Raw genomic sequence first — 20,966 nt, 5'->3', positions numbered from 1 at the left:
CGGCTGCCCCACCCTTCAAACCGAAACGCATTACTGCTTCACGGCAGAAATAGGCAGGGTGGTGGTACCCACCCGCGCGGACTCACAAGAGGTCCTACCACCAGTAAAACTAATATTTTTATATTTTAAACTATTTAATTGAAATAAAGTTTTATTTTTTGTTGGCCGTCTTGTGAGGCCACACCTTGCCGGTACCACCACCCACTTATTTCTGTAGCGAAGCAGTAATATGTTTCTCTTTGAATGTTCGGATAGTAGTTCAACTATGCATTTTAAGCTAAGACCTCATGTCTCAAGGTGGATGGCAGTAATCACGGTTTTTTTTTTCAATATTAAATCGGCCATGAGTTCGTTCATCCGTCTGTGCAATAAATGAAAGATACATAAAAACTACATTTATAGTCGTTCGTAATCATGTTAAAAACTATAAAATATTCGAAATCAGAAATAATAAAATTAAAATAATAAAGTCGAAATTGGGCCGTAAAAGTAATCTTAATTATGTTTACGACTCCCGAAAACCGAAGAAAATCCGAATAATTCATAATTTATTGAACAACATAAGAGACAGCCACTTCTATTCGCTTAAAGTCTGTTAAAGATGTCTGTCTGGTAAAATTGATAGCTATGGTGCACAATGAAAGTATGTTAGACAAATTTGATAGTTTTCCACATCGGTCACGTGATAGATTTATTGAAAGGCTCACTTGAAGCATTCACGAAGGCATTAAAGGAGCACTATCTATCTATTTAGTATTACTTATATGTATTTATTTTATATATTTGATTATATATGTACGTGTATGTATATGTTTACGTTATTTATGCGTGTATGTATATATGTAGTCTAATATATTATGTATTAGTGTGTTACAATTTTATTTTTATTATTGTTCTTGTTTAGATTGTAAATTTATTAGATTGTATTCTTCTACCCACTCATTTAAAGCTTTCCTTCGTTAAGAACGGTTAGCTGGTAGAAAACTCAATTGTTGAGTTAAGCTCGCCATTTTTTATATCTTATCATAATTACTGTAATATTAACTGTGTGTACAATAAAGAATAAAGAAAAGACCTATTGGAAATTCGTATTTTAATTTTCCACCCGGAAAGCAGCCTCCCGGATTGAATGTCACGTTTGTTTGAAAAACAAAAGCGTTAACATTGTTCGAATACTTGCCGCGATAAGCATTCCGGTCTTATGTTAAGGGATTCCGGGTCACGACTCGATATGCAGGAAAAATAATATTTTCCTTTGTCTAACACCTACACGTTACAGGGGAAAGGGTAGACGTGGGTCGAATTAGTATGGGCAGGATTTTCTATGAATAAACAAATGTGGCGTGTGGGTCGTTTGACGTCAATGGATTTAACACCACAGTCTCAGGTGGTATATAGTTACATAGAACATTGCTTCTTAACTGATAGTCTAATTTGCGGTGCGCAATTGGAGCAACTTATTTTTCAAGGTCACGGTCAAACTTTATACATTTATTTTATTTTTTTATTGCTTAGATGTGTGGACGAGCTCACAGCCCACCTGGTGTTAAGTGGTTACTGGAGCCCATAGACATCTATAACGTAAATGCGCCACACACCTTGAGATATATTTCTAAGGTCTCAGTATTGTCACAACGGCTACCCCACCCTTCAAACCGAAACGCATTACTGCTTCACGGCAGAAATAGGCGGGGCGGTGGTACCTACCCGCGCGGACTCACAAGAGGTCCTGCCATCAGTCATTACGCAAATTATAATTTTGCGGGTTTGATTTTTATTACACGATGTTATTCCTTCACCGTGGAAGTCAATCGTGAACATTTGTTAAGTACGTATTTCATTAGAAAAATTGGTACCCGCCTGCGGGATTCGAACACCGTTGCATCGCTCGATACGAATGCACCAGACGTCTTATTCACAGGCCACAACGACTTCAATTTTATATTATGTTATATTATTATTATATTACTTTTATTTTATTTATTTATTATATTATTTATATTACAGCATATAGCTATCGAAGCCCATAAATAACTTTCTATTAATGCCGTCCATGAGACCTGAAAATGGAAGTCTGATAAACCGGCTATGCTATCCTCTAAATGGTGGTATCCTCCACAGAAATAGGTAGGACAGTGGTATCCACCCCAAGGGCCCTTTGTTCAGTAGACAGTGTCGCAGTACAAATTAAAATACTTTCAGAACATTTTGTACTTTATATTTTAGCAGAACCAATCTAGGCAAGCACTCATCTGCTCCTCGTCTAACTAACCTTTATAATAATCTAGTCAGAAAAGCTGAAAACCTTGACATATTTGGAGATTCCCTTCCAATATTCAGGAACAAAATTATAAAAAGTTGTTGTTGAACCTCAGCCTCAGCCTTGGTCTGAGTACTCGGGTATTACTGTCCTTGTTGTCTTTCTTTTGTTTTTAATTTTTAATTATTATTAATAGTATTGTTAAATCTCTATTGATATATTAATGTAATGCATGCTGTGATTGCCTCTAATTAGAGTTGCAGTTATCAATTGCTCTATACATGTCAATGTTATTTTATGTCTTACTATAAACCCTGTCGGTAATCCTTAAATAAATAAATATAACCAAAAACGCAATGATTGACACATTTCCATTCATTTGAACAGTTTGAACGAAATATATAAGCTAAGAACCTATCTACGTTGATTTTCAACCGTTTTTGTTTTGTTTAGTATGGGCCAACTTTAGTAAAATTAATGAAATTTTTGGAGAAAAGTTTTTTTTTAAATATTAATAAAAAGAGTAGAGTAAATGCTTAATAAAAACCTTCAAACACCAGTCATTGTGGTAGATTTTCGATTACTGAACGTGCACTAGTCAAATTAAATGGATAATAATTACAAGTTCGTTCTAGTCTTGTGTAAATCAATAGATAAATCAATAGCTACAAGCTTTCAGTATTCCAGTGTTTTATGAAAATTAATTTTCTATTTGTTTGCACGACAACGTTACGTAATGTAACGTAGTAATCTAGAAACAAGCCTCGTAACAAGCAACGGGTTCTTTGCTTTGATTTGAAGTAACTTTATAACAAAGACAGGTGAAGAGCTCGAGCTCACCTGGTGTTAAGTGGATGCCGGAGACTATCGATATCAAATCGAGAAAGCCAACGCTCAACTTGAAACATGAAGTTGAAGTATCAAACCTAAATGCATGACCGCTAAGCTTATAAATAGTTTATGAAGTCGTCGTGGCCTAACGGATTGAAGTCGTCGTGGCCTAACGGATAAGACGTCCAGTGCATTCGTGTTGAGCGATGCACCGGTGTTCAAATCTCAGGCGGGTATAAATTTTTCTAATGAAATACGTACTCATCGAATGTTCACGATTGATTTCCACGGTGAAGGAATAGCATCGTGTAATAAAAATCAAACCCGCAAAATTATAATTTGCGTAATTGCTGGTGGTAGGACCACCGCCCTGCCTATTTCTGCCGTGAAGCAGTAATGCGTTTCAGTTTGAAGGGTGGGGCAGCCGTTGTAACTATACTTGAGACGTTAGAACTTATATCTCAGGGTGGGTGGCACATTTACGTTGTGGATGTCTATGGGCTCCAATAACCACCTAACACCCGGTGGGATGTGAGCTCGTCCACCCATATGGACAATAAAAAATAAAAAAAAATTAGGCCAACGGGTGTACCTATCCGTGAAAGCTCACAATATGTATGCTCAGTAATTACTGATTGCGTAATTACGCAAATTTAATTTACTTGGTGGTTCATTTTTATTATACATCATATTTTAATCGTGGAACTGGAAAACGTTCATGAAAACGTGTTAAGTATATATTCTCTTAGAAATATACGCCTGCGGGATTTAAACACCGGTATCACAGCGCTTGGTACGGGTATAATAATATGTATAAGTTGTAAGTGATTATTATAGTCTTTCGAGAATTTAATCTCCTTTACCGAGTAAGTGGAGTGCTCTGAGGAATTGTTCGAGATGATACCGGCATCTCGTTTTTACCATCGCACTGCCTGCCACCGGAGTAGAGTTCATCCATACTACCTGGAGCCACGCGGTCATCCACAATGCGTTTCCAGAGACCTTTTTTGCCACGTACCATCCGGCTATGGAATGAGCTACCCTCCACGGTGTTTCCCGAGCGCTATGACTTGTCCTTCTTCAAACGAGGCTTGTGGAGAGTATTAAACGGTAGGCAGCGGCCCTGGCATTGCTGAAGTCCATGGGCGACGGTAACCACTCACCATCAGGTGGGCCGTATGCTCATCTGCCTACAAGGGCAATAAAAAAAATATATAAAAAAAGAAAGTGGATACATTTAATTTTTTCTATTTGACACATTTAATTGTAAGTGATTCGCATACTTTAGTTTTGAGTCATTATATAGTTTGCTTTATATAGTAATCGTTTGAATAGTCTTTTTTTACAGTTACAAATTTTATTTTATTTTGTTTATTGTCAAATATTTTGCATAAATTAAATTGTAAAAATTCAAAAATCAATGCCAAATTCACAGAAAAATAATAGTAAACGCTTATTTATAAATTATATCAACTTAAAAAAACATTACATAATACATATTTACGTCCGTAAATTTTTAGGGGTCAAAACCACGGAATAGATAAATATCTATTCCGTGGACAAAACTATAATCAAACTGCACAAATAATCGGTATTCCGACACTCCGCACTTTACACGCATTATTAGAGAGTCGATCAATCGACGGTTTGCGCTCAAAGGGTTAAAGCCGAAAGTCGAATGGTGGAAGCCTCTTGTTGAAATAATATTTGGTGTATGAGAGTCGATCTGTTCACATTACTTATAGTCATCAGGCCTAGTATTTTTATCATTAGTGATAATTTAGGTACCTCGTAGCTTAAGCCAATTTAAAGAAAATATGGGTTCGGAGATATCTCGTAAGGATACTTTCGCGAGCGAAATATATTATACTATTGTGGGGGAACTCATAACGACACCGCGGGGACCCGTCGCGGTCACTAACTGACAAAGCGGTCACAAACGAAGGCATAGCTTTGTTACAGTCGACGACAAAATGAAAGCGTATTAAAAAAAAAATCAACTGTTGTGATTTAAAAACAAATTACCATCTGTTTCCGTGTTCATAATAAATTCGGCCCATTATTTTACCTCATTGTTGGGCACGGTCGTATCTCGCATGTTTCCAGTTACTAAAGCTGCCTACGAAAAACATGACGATACTGAGTAATGTAACCCATCAAAATATATGTAGCTACTAAGATAGCGGTTTCGAAATTCATATTTCCGCATCTTAAATATGGAATGATATTCAAGAAAACTGTTTTAAATAAGTCACATTTAATTTTCACGAGCGAATGTATTCCAGTTTTCAAACAAAAAATAATTCAACCACAAAATTTTGTTTTGGAAACTAAAAGTATTTGACGTATTTATTAATTACATTCTAAAGTCTAGAATATTTTATATTTACATAGTTACTCCAGTTATCTGTTGACTTTGTTACACAAATTAAAATCATCTTTAGCTTCAGCCTCCAGCCATCAAATCTGGTTGACGGCCTATACAGCAAATTGAACAGAAATCACATAATACAGGGTGTTGTTTTCCTGATGTTCGACTTAGATAGCATTTTAATGTGTTCAATTGCTTACAGTTCATATTTTTATTAATGAACTAGCTGACCCAGCAAACGTTGTAGTGCCTCAATCGATAAGTAAAAGACCTAAACTTTTGTTTAAAATAAACTTACAATAAACAAAAGGAATCCCCCGTCCGGGGGACACATCAAAGGAAAAATTATTATTTTTATTTAATTCCGAGCATTTTCATATTTATCTACCCTTCAAACCTTCTCTGGACTTCCACAAATAATTTAAGACCAAAATTAGCCAACTCGTTCCAGCCGTTCTCGGGTTTTAGCGAGACTAACGAACAGCAATTCATTTTTATATATAGAGATATATAGATATTGCAAACCAATAGGTTCTTTTTTTTTATTGCCCTTGTAGGCAGACGAGCATACGGCCCACCTGATGGTGAGTGGTTACCGTCGCCCATGGACTTCAGCAATGCCAGGGGCAGAGCCAAGCCACTGCCTACCGCAAAGGTTCACAAGCCGTCTGTTATAAAACTATTATCAGAGCATATATAATACATACTGCCATTATTAAAATCTGCGCTCATAGTGGCTTTGTTTTAAAGGATTTAAAATATCTAATTAATAATAAACTAATCGTTCAAAGTTTATAAACAGCAACAAATACGCGCAGTTATTTTACAAATAAAGTGAATAATTATGATTTCGAGAAATTAATGTTTTAGAATAAACAAAAACAACTATTTATTTTTAATTCGGAGCAATACAGCTATAGTCGACGAATAATTGCTTCGTGCCGGGTTAAAGTTTGAAAACTAAATACTATGAAATTTGTTTCCACATTGTATCAAGTAATAATTAACCATTTAAACTTTCTCCGGTCAGAAGCACCGCCCACTATAAGACTTCTTTCGGTTGGTACTGTGTATTAATTACTCAATAGCTACTGTGACGTTTTTTTTTTATTGCTTTGATGGGTGGACGAGCTCACAGCCCACCTGATGTTAAGTGGTTACTGGAGCCCATAGACATCTACAACGTAAATGCGCCACCCACCTTGAGATATAAGTTGTAAGGTCTCAGTATAGTTACAACGGCTGCCCCACCCTTCAAACCGAAACGCATTACTGCTTCACGGCAGAAACAGGCAGGGCGGTGATACCTACCCGCGCGGACTCACAACAGGTCCTACCACCAGTACAGTACAGTTTGTATTTATAACTATCAACGATAAAAAGCATCACGTTTTTTCATATTTTTCTTAACAGACATTTTTAATAACTATTGACGAGGTTCGGTAGTATAAATAAAAAACATTTGGAAACAGTTTTTCCCACGCTTACAAGAAATAATGTATATATTATAATATAAACGAACATGATAATATCAATATCATAAATCTATCAATGACATTTTTTTTATTTTTTTTATTGCTTAGATGGATGGACAAGCTCACAGCCCACTTGGTCATCTACAACGTAAATGCGCCATCCACCTTGAGATATAAGTTCTAAGGTCTCAAGTATAGTTACGAGGGCTGCCCCACCCTTCAAACCGAAACGCATTACTGCTTCACGGCAGAAATAGGCAGGGTAGTGTTACCTACCCGTGCAGACTCACCAGAGGTCCTACCACCAGTAACTCACAAGAGGACCACCAGTAAATTGTTGACTTTCGGCCGCTTGTTATTAAAATACATCACCGCTCTTTGTCTATGATAATCGTATAGGAAACGTTATCCAAGTAATGATTTTCGTCATTCAGACTGTCGAGGCCATTGACTCGGACATATTATTATTCTGTATTAAACACTGCCACGCCTGGGAAGACGGCAGGACACACTCCGGCGAGGTGGGCAACAATCGGCCGGAGCGTTAGGGACTATTGGGAGAGAAACCGGCGAACTATACGGGCATTGTCGAGCAAGACTGCTTTTTGCATTTGGGCCACCACCGAATTTTCTTATTATTATATATCTATGTACCTACATAATATTAATTTTTCAGTTAACTTTTTTGTCATATAGGTGTCGCTTTGTTTGTTGATAATGAAAAAATATTAACCGACACTTGCGACTCAGTTCTTCGTGATACAAATAATTATGAGAAACGTGTTTGAGATAAAATATAATTAATTATCTTGCTAAGCATGAGATATTCATATGCTCTTGTAAACATTTTGTTTTGGCATTTAGATTTAAGGCAAATTATTTTAATTTTTCATACGTAGTACAAAGAGACCATAACCGAAGTTGATACGGTGATAAGCTACAGAGCTAGCAACATCTCCCGTTATATTTCCAGGCTAGCGGTAGGCAGCGGCTTGGCTCCGCCCCTGGCATTGCTGAAGTCCATGGGCGACGGTAACCGCTCACTATAGGTGGGCCGTATGCTAGTCTGCCTACAAGGGCAATAAAAAAAAGGCTACGAAAAAGGTGGCCAATGAAATTTAACAGAACCAGTGCGATTTAAATAAAACAGTTAAATTTGGAATTTGCTCCTGTATTACGTGACCAGAAATGGGGCCATTCAAATGGGAATTGAACGCGTTGCGTAGCAGTCAGGGTCACTGGCCATTAGAGCAATGAGATGAAAACTATACAGAAGTAAAATCGTAGTGTGTGCTAAACAAACTTTCAACTTAAATACATAAACATACGAGTAGCACATTGCCTTTATCTATTTGATAATTTTCAGTTCAAAAAGTATTTGTAGACGGCCGGTATTTGCATTCGCGTATTCAGTCTACTGGATTACATATTGTGTCATTTTCATAATCGAGAGGCTTAAGGTTGGTTCCGTACTGATAGTAATTTATGCGTGAGTAATTTGAAGCACGTACAAAAGCACTCACGAATGGTCAGTAACGTATTTTCTTTTTCTCCACCTTATCCCACTAGGTGGGGTCGGCACAGCTAATTTTTCTATTCCATTCTCTTCTATCAGCCGTCATCTCAACACTCACTCCTCTCTGTCTCATATCGTCATTCACACACTCCATCCATGTCTTCTTCGGTCGACCTCTTCCCCTCTACCTTGTACTACCATTTCCATACATCTTCTAGTCACATGCATCTTCTCTCTACGCATCACATGTTCATACCACGCTAAACGTCCGCCCTTTAATGGTCAGCATGTTCAGCAATGTATTAACAGCAAAAATGGCGACGATTACGTTTAGCGGGATTCGTACGTAAAAAAAACATCTACTAAAGCCTTAAACTTATATAAGTTGTTGACGTGATAAAAAAAGCAAAAACCAACTATTTTAACGTGTACATTTATAGTAATAAATCTTGTCGTAGGCACGCCGGTTCCGGATGTTTTCCCTGCTCGTAATCACCTCCTTTGCGGCAACCCAACAGTAAATTTATTAAAACATTCAGGGATGCGTTGAAATAAAAATAAAATAAAAAACTATATCGCTCTTTTATACTTAAAATTAAGACGTAAATCACGGACGAGGCAAATAAATCTGCAGTTCTTCGCGACGTCTAGCTTAATTGGCGCTTATTTCTCTAGACATTTTTCAGTGCCATTTTACTGAGAAAAGCGCTTTGGAAAGAAATTTTATCAAGAATAATTTTTCATGAGCTATTTCAGTATGATTTACGTATAAAGATTCATACTATATATAACCGTGTACTCTTGTAACGCAATTATAGGGATCTAGGTAATTCTAAGTTGCCGGTACCAATTTAGCTGAATTTCGAACAAGCGAGAAACATCTTAGACATTGACGTGGAGATCTTAATTGTTGTTTCCTAACTGCAATATAATGGCCCGTTAAACTATCCTTTAAACTCGAAAGTTTCGACATTAGGACAGTTAATTATCGGTCTACCTTGATTACTGTTCTCGTTCCTTTAATTATATCAAATTTGATTCATTTAAGTCACATTTACAAAGGAATAAACGTCATTAAAATTGATTTCATATTAATTCCGTATATCAACCTACATAGACGATTAATTTTTAGATTTTATAATTAAAATCTGGCACCTTCTAACTCTTGTATGAATATCTTAAATATATGTTTCATTCCACAATATAAATTCTCAAATATGGTTAAAGACGAAAAATGCTTTTCGTATAAAAGTTTAGTACCATTAACGGTACGCATTCACCATCCGATGGGCTGTTTGCTCGTCTGCTTACAAGGGAAACAAAAAAAAAAAAATACTACTACGACTAATGTTAAATAATTTTTCCATAAATAAACGACTTAGTAACTAAAAACTTTTCGGAATTGATTTTGAGGCTACTCGACTAGCCGTGGCAGGGCATTTTCTTAATATGCCGACCCCCAGAGGAGGTACCACGAATCAGTCTATTTCTACCACGAAGTGTTTGCTTAAAAGACAGGATATGTACTACGCACTTGAGCTGAAATCCACTCAAGTTAATCCTCATGTCTCAAGTTGGTAGGAAGCTCATATTGGCTAATGTTGTCATTACTGGGTTCCAGCAGCCGAATTATAATTTTTTTACATCGCATACTTAATTAATTCGTCTTTCAATGTAGTACCCATTTTATTCGATTTTTCAGAGTCGTAGACATAAATAAAACTATTTTTACCGAATACTGACTATCGTCCGTGACCACGAACACTGTAAAGTAGGTATTCAAAATGTCGGAAATAATATAATAACAACAAGAAAATGAGATTAAACTGTAAAATTAGTTTTAATTGTGAGCTGGTTCAGTACCTAATACAATAGTCGTCGTGACCTAAAGGACAGATATCCGGTGCATTCGTATCTAGCGATGCAACGGTGTTCAAATCTCAGGCGGGTACCAATTTTTCTAATGAAATACATACGTACTCAACAAATGTTCACGATTGACTTTCATGGTGAAGGAATCACGTCGTGTAATAAAAATCAAGCCCGCAAAATTATAATTTGCGTAATTACTGGTCGTAGAACCTCTTGTGAGTCCGCGCGGGTAGGTACTACCACCCTGCCCATTTCTGCCGTGAAGCAGTAATGCGTTTCGGCTTAAAGGATGGGGCAGCCGTTGTAACTATATTTGAGACCTTAGAACTTATATCTCAAGGTGGGTGACGCATTTACGTCATAGATGTCTATGGGCTCCAGCAACTACTTCACATCACGTGGGCTGTGAGTTCGTCCACTCATCTAAGCAATAAAAATAAAACGTTTTTTCTATTCTATCAGCCCACAGACGTCCACTGCTGGACATAGGCCTCCCCCAAGCGTCGCCACAAAGATCGGTCCTACGCCACTGGCATCGAGCGGATCCCCGCGAACCTCAATAAGTCGTCGGTCCATCTTGTAGAAGGCCTACCCACGTTTACGAAGAAAGAAATAATAATACAATTAAAAGTCTGAGATGAACGAGTGCATCTTTTTGGATATCGTTTCATTAACAAATTGTAAGTACCTCTTCACTAAATGGGGCGTACCACATTTGATTGAAAAGATCCAGATGAGAAAAATCAAAAATTAAGTTAAGTTAGAGAAAAACTGCAGCCGTGAACAAAACCGTCTTGCGGTAGGCAGCGGCTTGGCTCTGCCCCTGGTATTGCTGAAGTCCATGGGCGACGGTAAGCCCTCACCATCAGGTGGGCCGTATGCTCGTCTGCCTACAAGGGCAATAAAAAAAAAGTCTGACAATAATTCACTTAATACACTTGTATTGCAAAAGCTTAATTAATATTCCTAACTCGGATTCATGTGGCTATGTTGAAGTTTCAACGTGGGCCAAATACCATTTTGTAAGAAGCAAATAATATTATTATTAATCATATTATTTGGAATGCAAAAGAAAATTCCGCATGGAAAGAACGCGACATTATCGTGTAGACTCTATCGAAGTCACAGCTTCTCAATTGTATGTACTAAAATCAGATAGGCTCACCAGTATGAGCCGTGAATTCACAAATCGGCACGTCTAATTGCCTATTGCGGCTGATAAATAGTCATGACTTCAAGTTTGAAGAGTAAGATAGTCTCTGTTTCAATGCACCGAAAATGACAACCTTCACGACTCAAAGTGGATAGCAGTATCCAAGCTATGATTTTTATGAGACCAAATCCGCTTTACATAAAAATAGAAAATAATTTTCTCAGTCATATTAAACAAATAATTATTTCGTCAATTTTATAAAAAATACACTAATGCAACAATAATAATAAACTAGTGCCTTATTTTTCAGATTTCATTGACATTCTTGAGAATTTGTCGTTTTTTTGTTATAATTGCAATTTTCGTTCTTAAGGCGCACGAAGGGATGCAAAAATCTTGCGAAACATATATTTTGTTTTTTATTATTTAAATCACATTATTAATTTGAGAAAAAAACTGTTTTTATTGTATGAAATTGTTTTCGTGACATTTTAAAGTGGGGTAGAACGGCATCTTACAGAAGAAGATTTAAAACCATTTTCTTTCTACAAAGTCATGACGTCATATCATTTCAAAATTGGTTTCTAGAAATAACGTATCACGTAACACAGAATGGGAACAATTATTATCATTAAACAAATTTACAGACATAAAAGTTAAATTACGAATGACAGTAATTCCATAAACATAATTAACAACAAAAAAAAATATAAAATCAAAAATAAAATTTCCTACATAAACAGAAAATTTTAATTAGTGCAATTTCATATGTGTCTGTAAACAGGATTGCCGCGGTTAACCGGAAAATTTATTTAAAAAATACAGAATTACTTTAAATTAAATACAATCCACAAAACTTACCACGGTTCTCCGCAAGCAAAAGTTGAAGGAGTTAAAGTTCACAGAACAAATATATCTCTAATTTAGTGAGAGATAAATGAGGAAAGAACACAATAAAAAAAATAACTTCATAAACAGTTAATTTTAAACTTACTTACTTAGTTATTCGAAACTGGCTGAAACGATTCGCATTTGGTTTTTTATTCTTTTTTCATTTGTAAGAAAGTTTTCGCGCGAAATTGCTCTACAGTCGGATAAGGTTCTTCTATGTCCAAACGACACCAGCGGTTCCCTCCGTCGGACTAGTTCGACGAAGGCTGTACCGTTCGCCGCGATTGTGCGCGGCACGATGCGCGAATACTTTGACATTCAAATACTGAATTTTCTATTTTCAAAGTAAATATAAATTTAACCTATTTGTGCTGTTATGAATAAACAATGTTAAAAAAATAAATTATTAAATAAAACAACACTGTTGATACAAAACTAAGTTAATTATCAAATAGTGAATATGAATATAATCGCATTTTTCACTGGTGGTAGGAGTTCTTGGGAGTCCGCACGGGTAGGTACCAACCACCCCGCCTATTTCCGCCGTGAAGCAGTAATGCGTTTCGGTTCGAAGGGTGGGGTAGCCGTTGTAACTATACTGAGATCTTAGAACTTATATCTCGAGGTGGGTGGCGCATTTACGTTGTAGATGTCTATGGGATCCAGTAACCACTTAACACCAGGTGCGCTGTGAGCTCGTCCATCCATCTAAGAATAAAAAAAAAAAATTTGGACATATTAAACAGATTTATAATTTTTATAATATTTACAAAGTTGGATGCAGACATAGATGGAATGCATTCACATTTAAACGAACGATTAGTGGTATGACCACACTCTAGCAATAATATCTCTATTCTAACACATGTCATTTTGTGATATTATAATATTAATACTGTTTTTTTTTTTTTTCTCAGTTAAACTCTATGGGGTCGCTGACCGCAATGAAACAGAAAAATATACCTAGATAAATAACTGAGGATGTAAGAGAGAATACGAAGTATAGATCGAGAATTAGAAAAGAATTCACGAAAATTGGAACGCTTTTAATTATTATATTAGAATATATACAAATATTTAAAGCCTTAAACATCCATATTGCCCATATACCCTTTGCCTAATGTCTGTCTGAATAAGGAAGCGGTTCCACCCTATGGTTCTTTCTTTAATACTTACCAGTGAATCAATAATGAAGATTAATGAAAGCGTCCCAGGCTTTTAATGTACTTCTGAATTTGCAATATGAAAAAAAATAAAATTTGACCTATTTAAAAAACGGCCAGAAGACAAGGTCTTTAGAATCAACATTCAATATCAGAGTTTAAGTGAAACATGAAAATGCTTACGCAGACAAGGCACGAATTTAGTGTTGACATATTTTTTTGATAAAATTCACGTATCACACCTATATGGTGCTGATAAGGTTATCAGTTGGGTTTATTTTCGTTTTTCTATAACATTGATAGACTTTAATCTAACATGACCGACCTTGTCTTTGTTTTTATGATGTGATTCAATTCGTTTCCGAATCTCTATATTATAATACGTGAAGCAAAAACTTTGTATCCCTTTTTACGAAAATGGCGCGGTCGGAGGAGTATGAAATTTTCTACACCTATAGAGAATATAGAGAAGAAGTGCATAATGCTAATATTTTTTTAAAATAATGCATAAAAGATACATTAAATCCATAAAGAAAACATTACACACACTACATACCACGTATTTGACGCACACACGCATGCATACTATTTATTGTCAAACTTTTGTTCTTGACGTCTGTTGTCAAATTGAGAATAGATGAAATATTGTTTGTCTTTGTTAATATTTTTATAGTGTAGTGTAGTCTTGGCGAAATTTGTGATTACAGAAGTACAAAATACAATCATAATAGTGTACAAACTTACAATTCCAATTAATTATAGTCGAATTTCGACTACTGCGGGGCCACTAGTATTATGTATTCTTCGAGATTCGATACCAAAATAAATCAGGATACATTGTTAGTATGGTATGTTATGAACAAACAGGGGTATGTTGGCATCAGTACAGTTGGCCGTTCTGAATAGATCACCCAAAAATAGACCTAGCCTGTTGTTAGATTAGGGTTGAATTCTAATGCTACTGAAACTTCGAGGACTGAAGCTCGATCTTATGACTCAGACGTCTTCAATTACCTAGTGATGTCTACCGATTCGGATAATAGACAGTAGACGCCTATTGACTCGTCTATTTACATAAAATGGATTTGAAAAGTAGATAATAAGAGCAAGAAAAACATGATTCAGAATGATGATGTCAAATGTGAAAGTGACTTGTATTTGTTTATATTATGTCAACATCTGTTAAATACATTATATACGAGAGAAGAAACACTAAATTGAAGATTGTAGTCACGGTCATAAAATATTTCGTAAATAATTTTGTATATATATCCACAATTTAACCGTAGCTAATTTCTGCTTCGTGGCAGCAGTCAACAGTAATTCTAATAATATATCGTAAACGAGCAATTCTTGTATATTAATATATACTTTTAAAATCTGAATCTCGCAAACGGCTCCAACGATTTTCATAAAATTTAGTATATAGGGGATTTCGGGGGCGATAAATCGATCTAGCTACGATTTATTTTCAGAAAATGTTTTTTTATTCGTGTTTTCAATAATCCACTCTTCCCGACATCTATTGACGAACAATAATACTATTTTTCTTAATTGAGAGCAACTTACCGCTTTAAAAACACAACAAGATGGCGTTATCAAACCGGTCATCATCTAGTCAATGTTATACAGCGTAAAATATAACTTATTTTATTATCCAAATATTGATTCAAATAATCCACGTACCTATGGAAAGGTTGGCAAGATATGAAGATTAAAAGCAAAAATACACTTTGGAACATTAAAACAGAAGATTCTAAATATTCTTACTGCTGCTTTATATTTCATTATATACCAATTTATTTTACTCATCATTCTAATAACGTTTCTAAATCATGTTGTAACTTAGGTAAATTATAGGCTTAGTGATTATAATTTGTGAAATTATCTAGTTGTAAGAAAAATAAAAACATTATTTTATTCATATAAATATCTTATATCCAACCATTATTCAACTATTAATTAAATTTAAATTCTATCAACGGCAGGTAAATTTAATTAGCTCAAATTTAGTCATTCTGGTTAAGTTCACAAATTTGATAAAACCAAAGTAAGAATGTCGAAAGACTATTAAGTTATTCTGTCCATTAATAGTATTATCACGTTCTACAACATTCCATTTCTTCAAATATTTTCCGCGTCTACAATTTTGCGTGGGCGAACATTTGTTGATTATTTATTTAATAAAATGTAGTTTAAATTTGTCAGCGTTTGTCAGTGGCTCGTTGGTCTAGGGGTATGATTTTCGCTTAGGGTGCGAGAGGTCCCGGGTTCAAATCCCGGACGAGCCCAATTTTTTAAAAGTTCTGTTGTAATTAATGTAACTTTAGAGAATTCCATGATTTTGATTATACTGTGGTTTTTATTGTTTTAAGATATTTAATAATTTTGATTTTGTTGTTACAAAATACATACATGCATCGTATGAAAATTGATAACTGACAACAGACAAAAAAACAGTACTGCCTACTGCTACTATACTAAAAACTACGGTAAAAACCCGAAATGGTTCCAACTCACTAGTTTTTTTTCTACCTGACTGCCACAAGCTTCAAAGAGCTATTTTGGCTTTGATTGGTAGTCGAGTGGTAAGCAATGTATTCTCAAATCACACAATTGGAAACCAAACGCTAGAAAGCCTCGAAAAATAGTCAGGAATACCATTTTCATAGCTTATATGGACAGGCCTATAGCCCAATTAGTGTTGAGTGGTTATTGGAACGCATTTTTTTGCTTTTTTTGCTTAGATGAGTGGACGAACTCATGGCCCACCTAATGTTAAGTAGTCGCCGAATCCCACAGACATCTATGGCTTAAATGCTGCCACCCACCTTAAGATATGAGTTCTAGCGTCTCAGTTTTTTCCAGTCGTCATAAACGTCAACAATGTAAATGCTGTCACCCATCTTGAGGCAGGAGTACTTTTTTATAATACAACAACTGCCCCAGACTTCACACCGAAACGAGTTACTGCTTCAATGGTAGAAATGTGGTACTTACTTACCGTACGGGCTCTTAAGATACCTTACCATAAGTAATCACGCAAATTAAATTCCAATAAAGTTTGTGCGAATTCGATTTTTATTACACGATGTAATTGATATTATAGTTATATGTTCCTTCGTCGTCTAAATGTTAAGTACGTATAAATACGTATAAATTAAAATTAGAAAATGTATACCTGCCCGCAGGATTCGAACACTGGCACAGTCGCTTCGCCCAACACGTAGGTATTCACCGGGCGTCTTATCTTCTAGGCCACGAAGACTTCATATTGGATTTGATTTTTAATCTTACATGCGTATTAAGATTTTTATTTCCGGAGTGTTTTAGGTACGTTTTAGATACATAGCCGCAGCGTCGTTGACGTCCCATATTCAACTTAAAACTGTACAAAATAATCCCCGTGTCCCCTCATATGACATTTACAATGTTAGAAATAATTTAGCAAACGCGATCCACGCATAACAAGAACACGAAATACTGAGACAAAAAGCTGAAGACGTTCATTATATTATATATTAAATACACTGAGAGAAATCACAAAGAGACAGAATAGGTTAAGACGAGGTTAAAGCAATATGTAGACAGGCAAGTCAGCTGAAACGCTCATTAGAATAATGGAAAAAGCTCTTCGTAAACATGTTAACCTGGCAGTTCATTTATTCATCTATATGTACTATATAATGTATTATTTTATTCACATCAAAATAAAGTTTATCCTCGTAAAATTATGTACGCCATTATTGTCACATGCATCAAGCCATAAATTACATAGTTTAAGTTATTTTCAGTGTCAAATGTTTGTGATATAGCAGTACTATTTAAATAAATAAAAATAAATAAAATAAATAGCACAAAGTAAACTGAGTTGCTCTATAAAGAGAAACAACATTTAAAGCTATTGCTTCACAAGTTTTTATGTTTTTTATATTTCAATATTCAAACAATGTTTTAATATTTCTAATTTTCCTTCTTCTAATATTTCAATATTCAAATTACCATTTATGTCACCTTTATAACATATTTCTTTATACCGCTTTTAAGACATGTCATAAATCATATAAACATGGTTTACATGTATTATGGTAAAATGTGTATTAATGTTATTTTTATTGTGAGCAGATAAGCACCCGGCGATGACCCGGAACACCCTGAAGATGGTGAATGGTCACAGTTGTTCATAAGCGCTAGTGTTGTCAGTGCGAGTTTTTTAACGTTATCGATACCGTAAAAGTTAACTCAAATTTGTATGGAGTGGTAACTTTTGCGTACTTTTGCCCCTAGGGGCGCTGTTCCAACTGCATACAAATTTGAGTTAACTTTTACGCTATCGAGAACGTTAAAAAACTCACACTAAACACACAGCAGTGTCAAATTAAACCTTAGTTTAATCAATATTGTTTGCTATTAATAAGCTCTCATGATAAACTTGAGGAATTAATTTATGCACATATTTTCTGTGACCTTTAGCTTAAAAGAACCTTTTAGAACGTTAAAGTCGTTAAGAGAAACATTGATGTAAGCGTTTTTGCAATGTTTAAAGAGATAATTTAAATGTCACGCGACTGCCTATTTAGACCATAGACCTTTAGACTGATCATTTTCAAAACATTTCTTTTAATAACGAGAATGACAGATTGAAAGATTTGAAGCTAAATTTTTTTTATTGCTTAGATGTGTGGACGACCGCTCACAGCCCACCTGGTGTTAAGTGGTTACCGCAGCCCATAGACATCTACAGCATAAATGCTACCACCCACCTTGAGATGTGAGTTCTAAGGTCTCAGCATACTTACGGCTGCCCCACCTTACAAAGCGAAACGCGTTACTGCTCACGTCAGAAATAGGCAGGACGATAATACCTACCCGTGCTGACTCACAAGTCGTCCTACCACCAGTTAATTAAATATTTTGCGTAGCAAGTAAAATAAGTAATATTATCAAATGTGGTCCAAAACTTTATTAAATAAACATGAACTGAAACAGAGATGATGTGGGCGTTAGTATTTATAACCGCAAGGTCAAGCACACCCTACACGTGAAGGACACCGTAAAAATAAACAAAAGGACATCATCTAAATATAAACTGCGATTGAAGTTCGGAAGGGCTTGCCTTTTAGTAGATCCACGTGATTTTATGAACCAAAGACGGGTGGGTAGAATATTGCATTTTTGAACAGAACTGAACAGAATAGAAAATTTCTCAAGACAATTTACATATATTGCTTTATCTTTTTTTTTTTGCCTTTGTAGGCAGACGGGCATACGGCCCACCTGATGGTGAGTGGTTACCGTCGCCCATGGACTTCAGCAATGCCAGGGGCAGAGCCAAGCCGCTGCCTACTGCTTAATACTCTCCACAAGCCTCGTTTGAAGAAGGACATGTCATAGCGCTCGGGAAACACCGTGGAGGGGAGCTCATTCCATAGCCGGATGGTACGTGGCAAAAAAGATCTCTGGAAACGCACTGTGGATGACCGCAGTGGCTCCAGGTAGTATGGATGAACTCTACTCCAGTGGCGGGCGGTGCGATGGTAAAAACGAGATGCTGGTATCATCTCGAACAATTCCTCAGAGCACTCCCCATGGAACATACGGTACAAAATACAGAGGGAACCGAAGTCCCTCCGCAGACCCAGAGGTTCCAAACGATCCGAGAGAATGGAGAAATTATCTGTGTTTAAGTGTGTTCACACAGATTTATTTTTCTAGATGAACCGATTTTGATAACAGTTTTTTTTTATTTGAAAACTGAGACTTCTAGTGGTGCCATTCAATTAAGATTTGACCAGTAGTATTTGAACTATTCTTAATCTTTATATATATATTTCTTCTGTGTGTTTGTCACTGAACTCCTCCTAAAGGGCTAGACCGATTTGAATGATTTTTTTGTATGCATTTTGGGTGGCGCCCTGGATGGCTTAGATTCACAAATCAGCCCGGCAGATGGCGCTGCAGTCGGTATCTAGGTTATTTATCTTTCCTAGAAATAATTTATATGGCAAAACAACGTTTGCCGGGTCAGCTAGTATTTTATTGTCTTCTACTGCATTGATGTTATTCTCATTTTATTTTGTTGAAGTCGGTTTATTTTTTTTATTATAATGTTGTATAATTGTGGTTGTGTTGCCAATTATAATAGTTTGGTACTGCTTGGTATACCTATGATTAAAAGAGCGTTGTTTCTATATTGGCTTAAAATAGGCACTTAGAGAATATATTGTTTTCAGTGAAAATATTTAGGAAATTTTCAAGACATTTTACGAGATTTATCCATATGTTATTTATAATATTCGTGACACGTTTTTACTAAGAGTAAAAAAGCGCCTCGCAGTTTTTCACAAGCAATATGATACAAAATATTTTGCTATTCAAGGATAACAATTCAACGCCATTATTAATAGGGAGACGGCTTATTTTGTACGAACAAACAAAAACATTGGCATTATTTTCTGGTTTTAGGTGTCTTTATCTATATATATAAAAATGAATTGCTGTTCGTTAGTCTCGCTAAAACTCGAGAACGGCTGGACCGATTTGGCTAATTTTGGTCTTGAATTATTTGTGGAAGTCCAGAGAAGGTTTAAAAGGTAGATAGATAAATATGAAAATGCTCGGAATTAAATAAAAATAACAATTTTGTTTTTCCTTTTATGTGTCCCACGTCGGACGGATTCCTTTTGTTTGTTTTAAGTTTATTTTATACAAAAATTTACGTATTTTATTTATCGATTGAGACACTACGAAGTTGCCGGGTCATCTAGTACTAAATATATATCAAAAATTGATATCAAGTATTTTTATTACACAAGTTTCGTTTGTCGTGTTAGGCCGTGGTATTCACGTTGTTACGCGTCTATGTCCGACACCACGTGGACCCTAAGCTGGTTTGGTCATCAAGCAAAAAAAACTCCCGACAAATTCATTTCGGATATCTCAGTATTTTCTTCAGAAAACTATTAACTGCGATAGAGAATAAAAAATAACCAGATAATGACCAAGCTTTGATAAATTGTGTTTGTTAGAAATTATATTTAAATACGAATTACATATTGATAAAATGATGAAATATTAATAATATTTTTCGATCTTACCGACAGAATAATAAAAAAATATGAACTGGTTATATAAAGAAAAAATCAAAATTATCGATAGAGTTTATTATTGAAAACACGAATAAAACAACATTTTCTGAAAATAAATCATAACCAGGTCGATTTATCGCCCCCGAATTCCCACTGTATACTAAATTTTATGAAAATCGTTGGAACTGTTTCCGAGATTCAGATTATATATATATATTTATATAGAAGAATTGCTCGTTTAAAGATATAAGATTTATAAAACGTTGACCTTGCGGTTTGACCTCTATACGTTACTATAAAGTTTTCATCCCTTTGTGATGAAATCTAATACGGACAAGAAAAAATC

The 20,966-nt window shown here is 35.5% G+C and overlaps 1 long non-coding RNA gene and 1 other non-coding gene across 3 annotated transcripts; both read left to right on the top strand.

Annotated features, from left to right (window-relative positions):
- The first annotated feature begins 10,793 nt into the window (after positions 1–10,793).
- On the top strand, positions 10,794–14,450 carry LOC134199159 (uncharacterized). Of its 2 annotated transcripts, none has more exons than XR_009973522.1 (2): positions 10,794–11,005; positions 13,287–13,404. It is a non-coding gene; the product is annotated as an uncharacterized LOC134199159 (long non-coding RNA). The 2 variants fall into 2 exon arrangements; XR_009973521.1 differs by lacking the exon at positions 10,794–11,005 and adding an exon at positions 12,497–12,714 and having other exon boundaries at positions 13,287–14,450.
- Positions 14,451–15,751: 1,301 nt separating this feature from the next.
- Positions 15,752–15,823, top strand: TRNAP-AGG (transfer RNA proline (anticodon AGG)). The gene has a single exon. It is a non-coding gene; the product is annotated as a tRNA-Pro (tRNA).
- The last annotated feature ends 5,143 nt before the right edge of the window (positions 15,824–20,966 follow it).

The sequence above is a fragment of the Bombyx mori genome, chromosome 7 (genome assembly GCF_030269925.1).
Source record: "Bombyx mori chromosome 7, ASM3026992v2".
Lineage (NCBI taxonomy): Eukaryota > Metazoa > Arthropoda > Insecta > Lepidoptera > Bombycidae > Bombyx > Bombyx mori.
The sequence above is the reverse complement of the archived record's forward strand: the minus strand, read 5'-3'. Positions and strand labels throughout refer to the sequence as shown.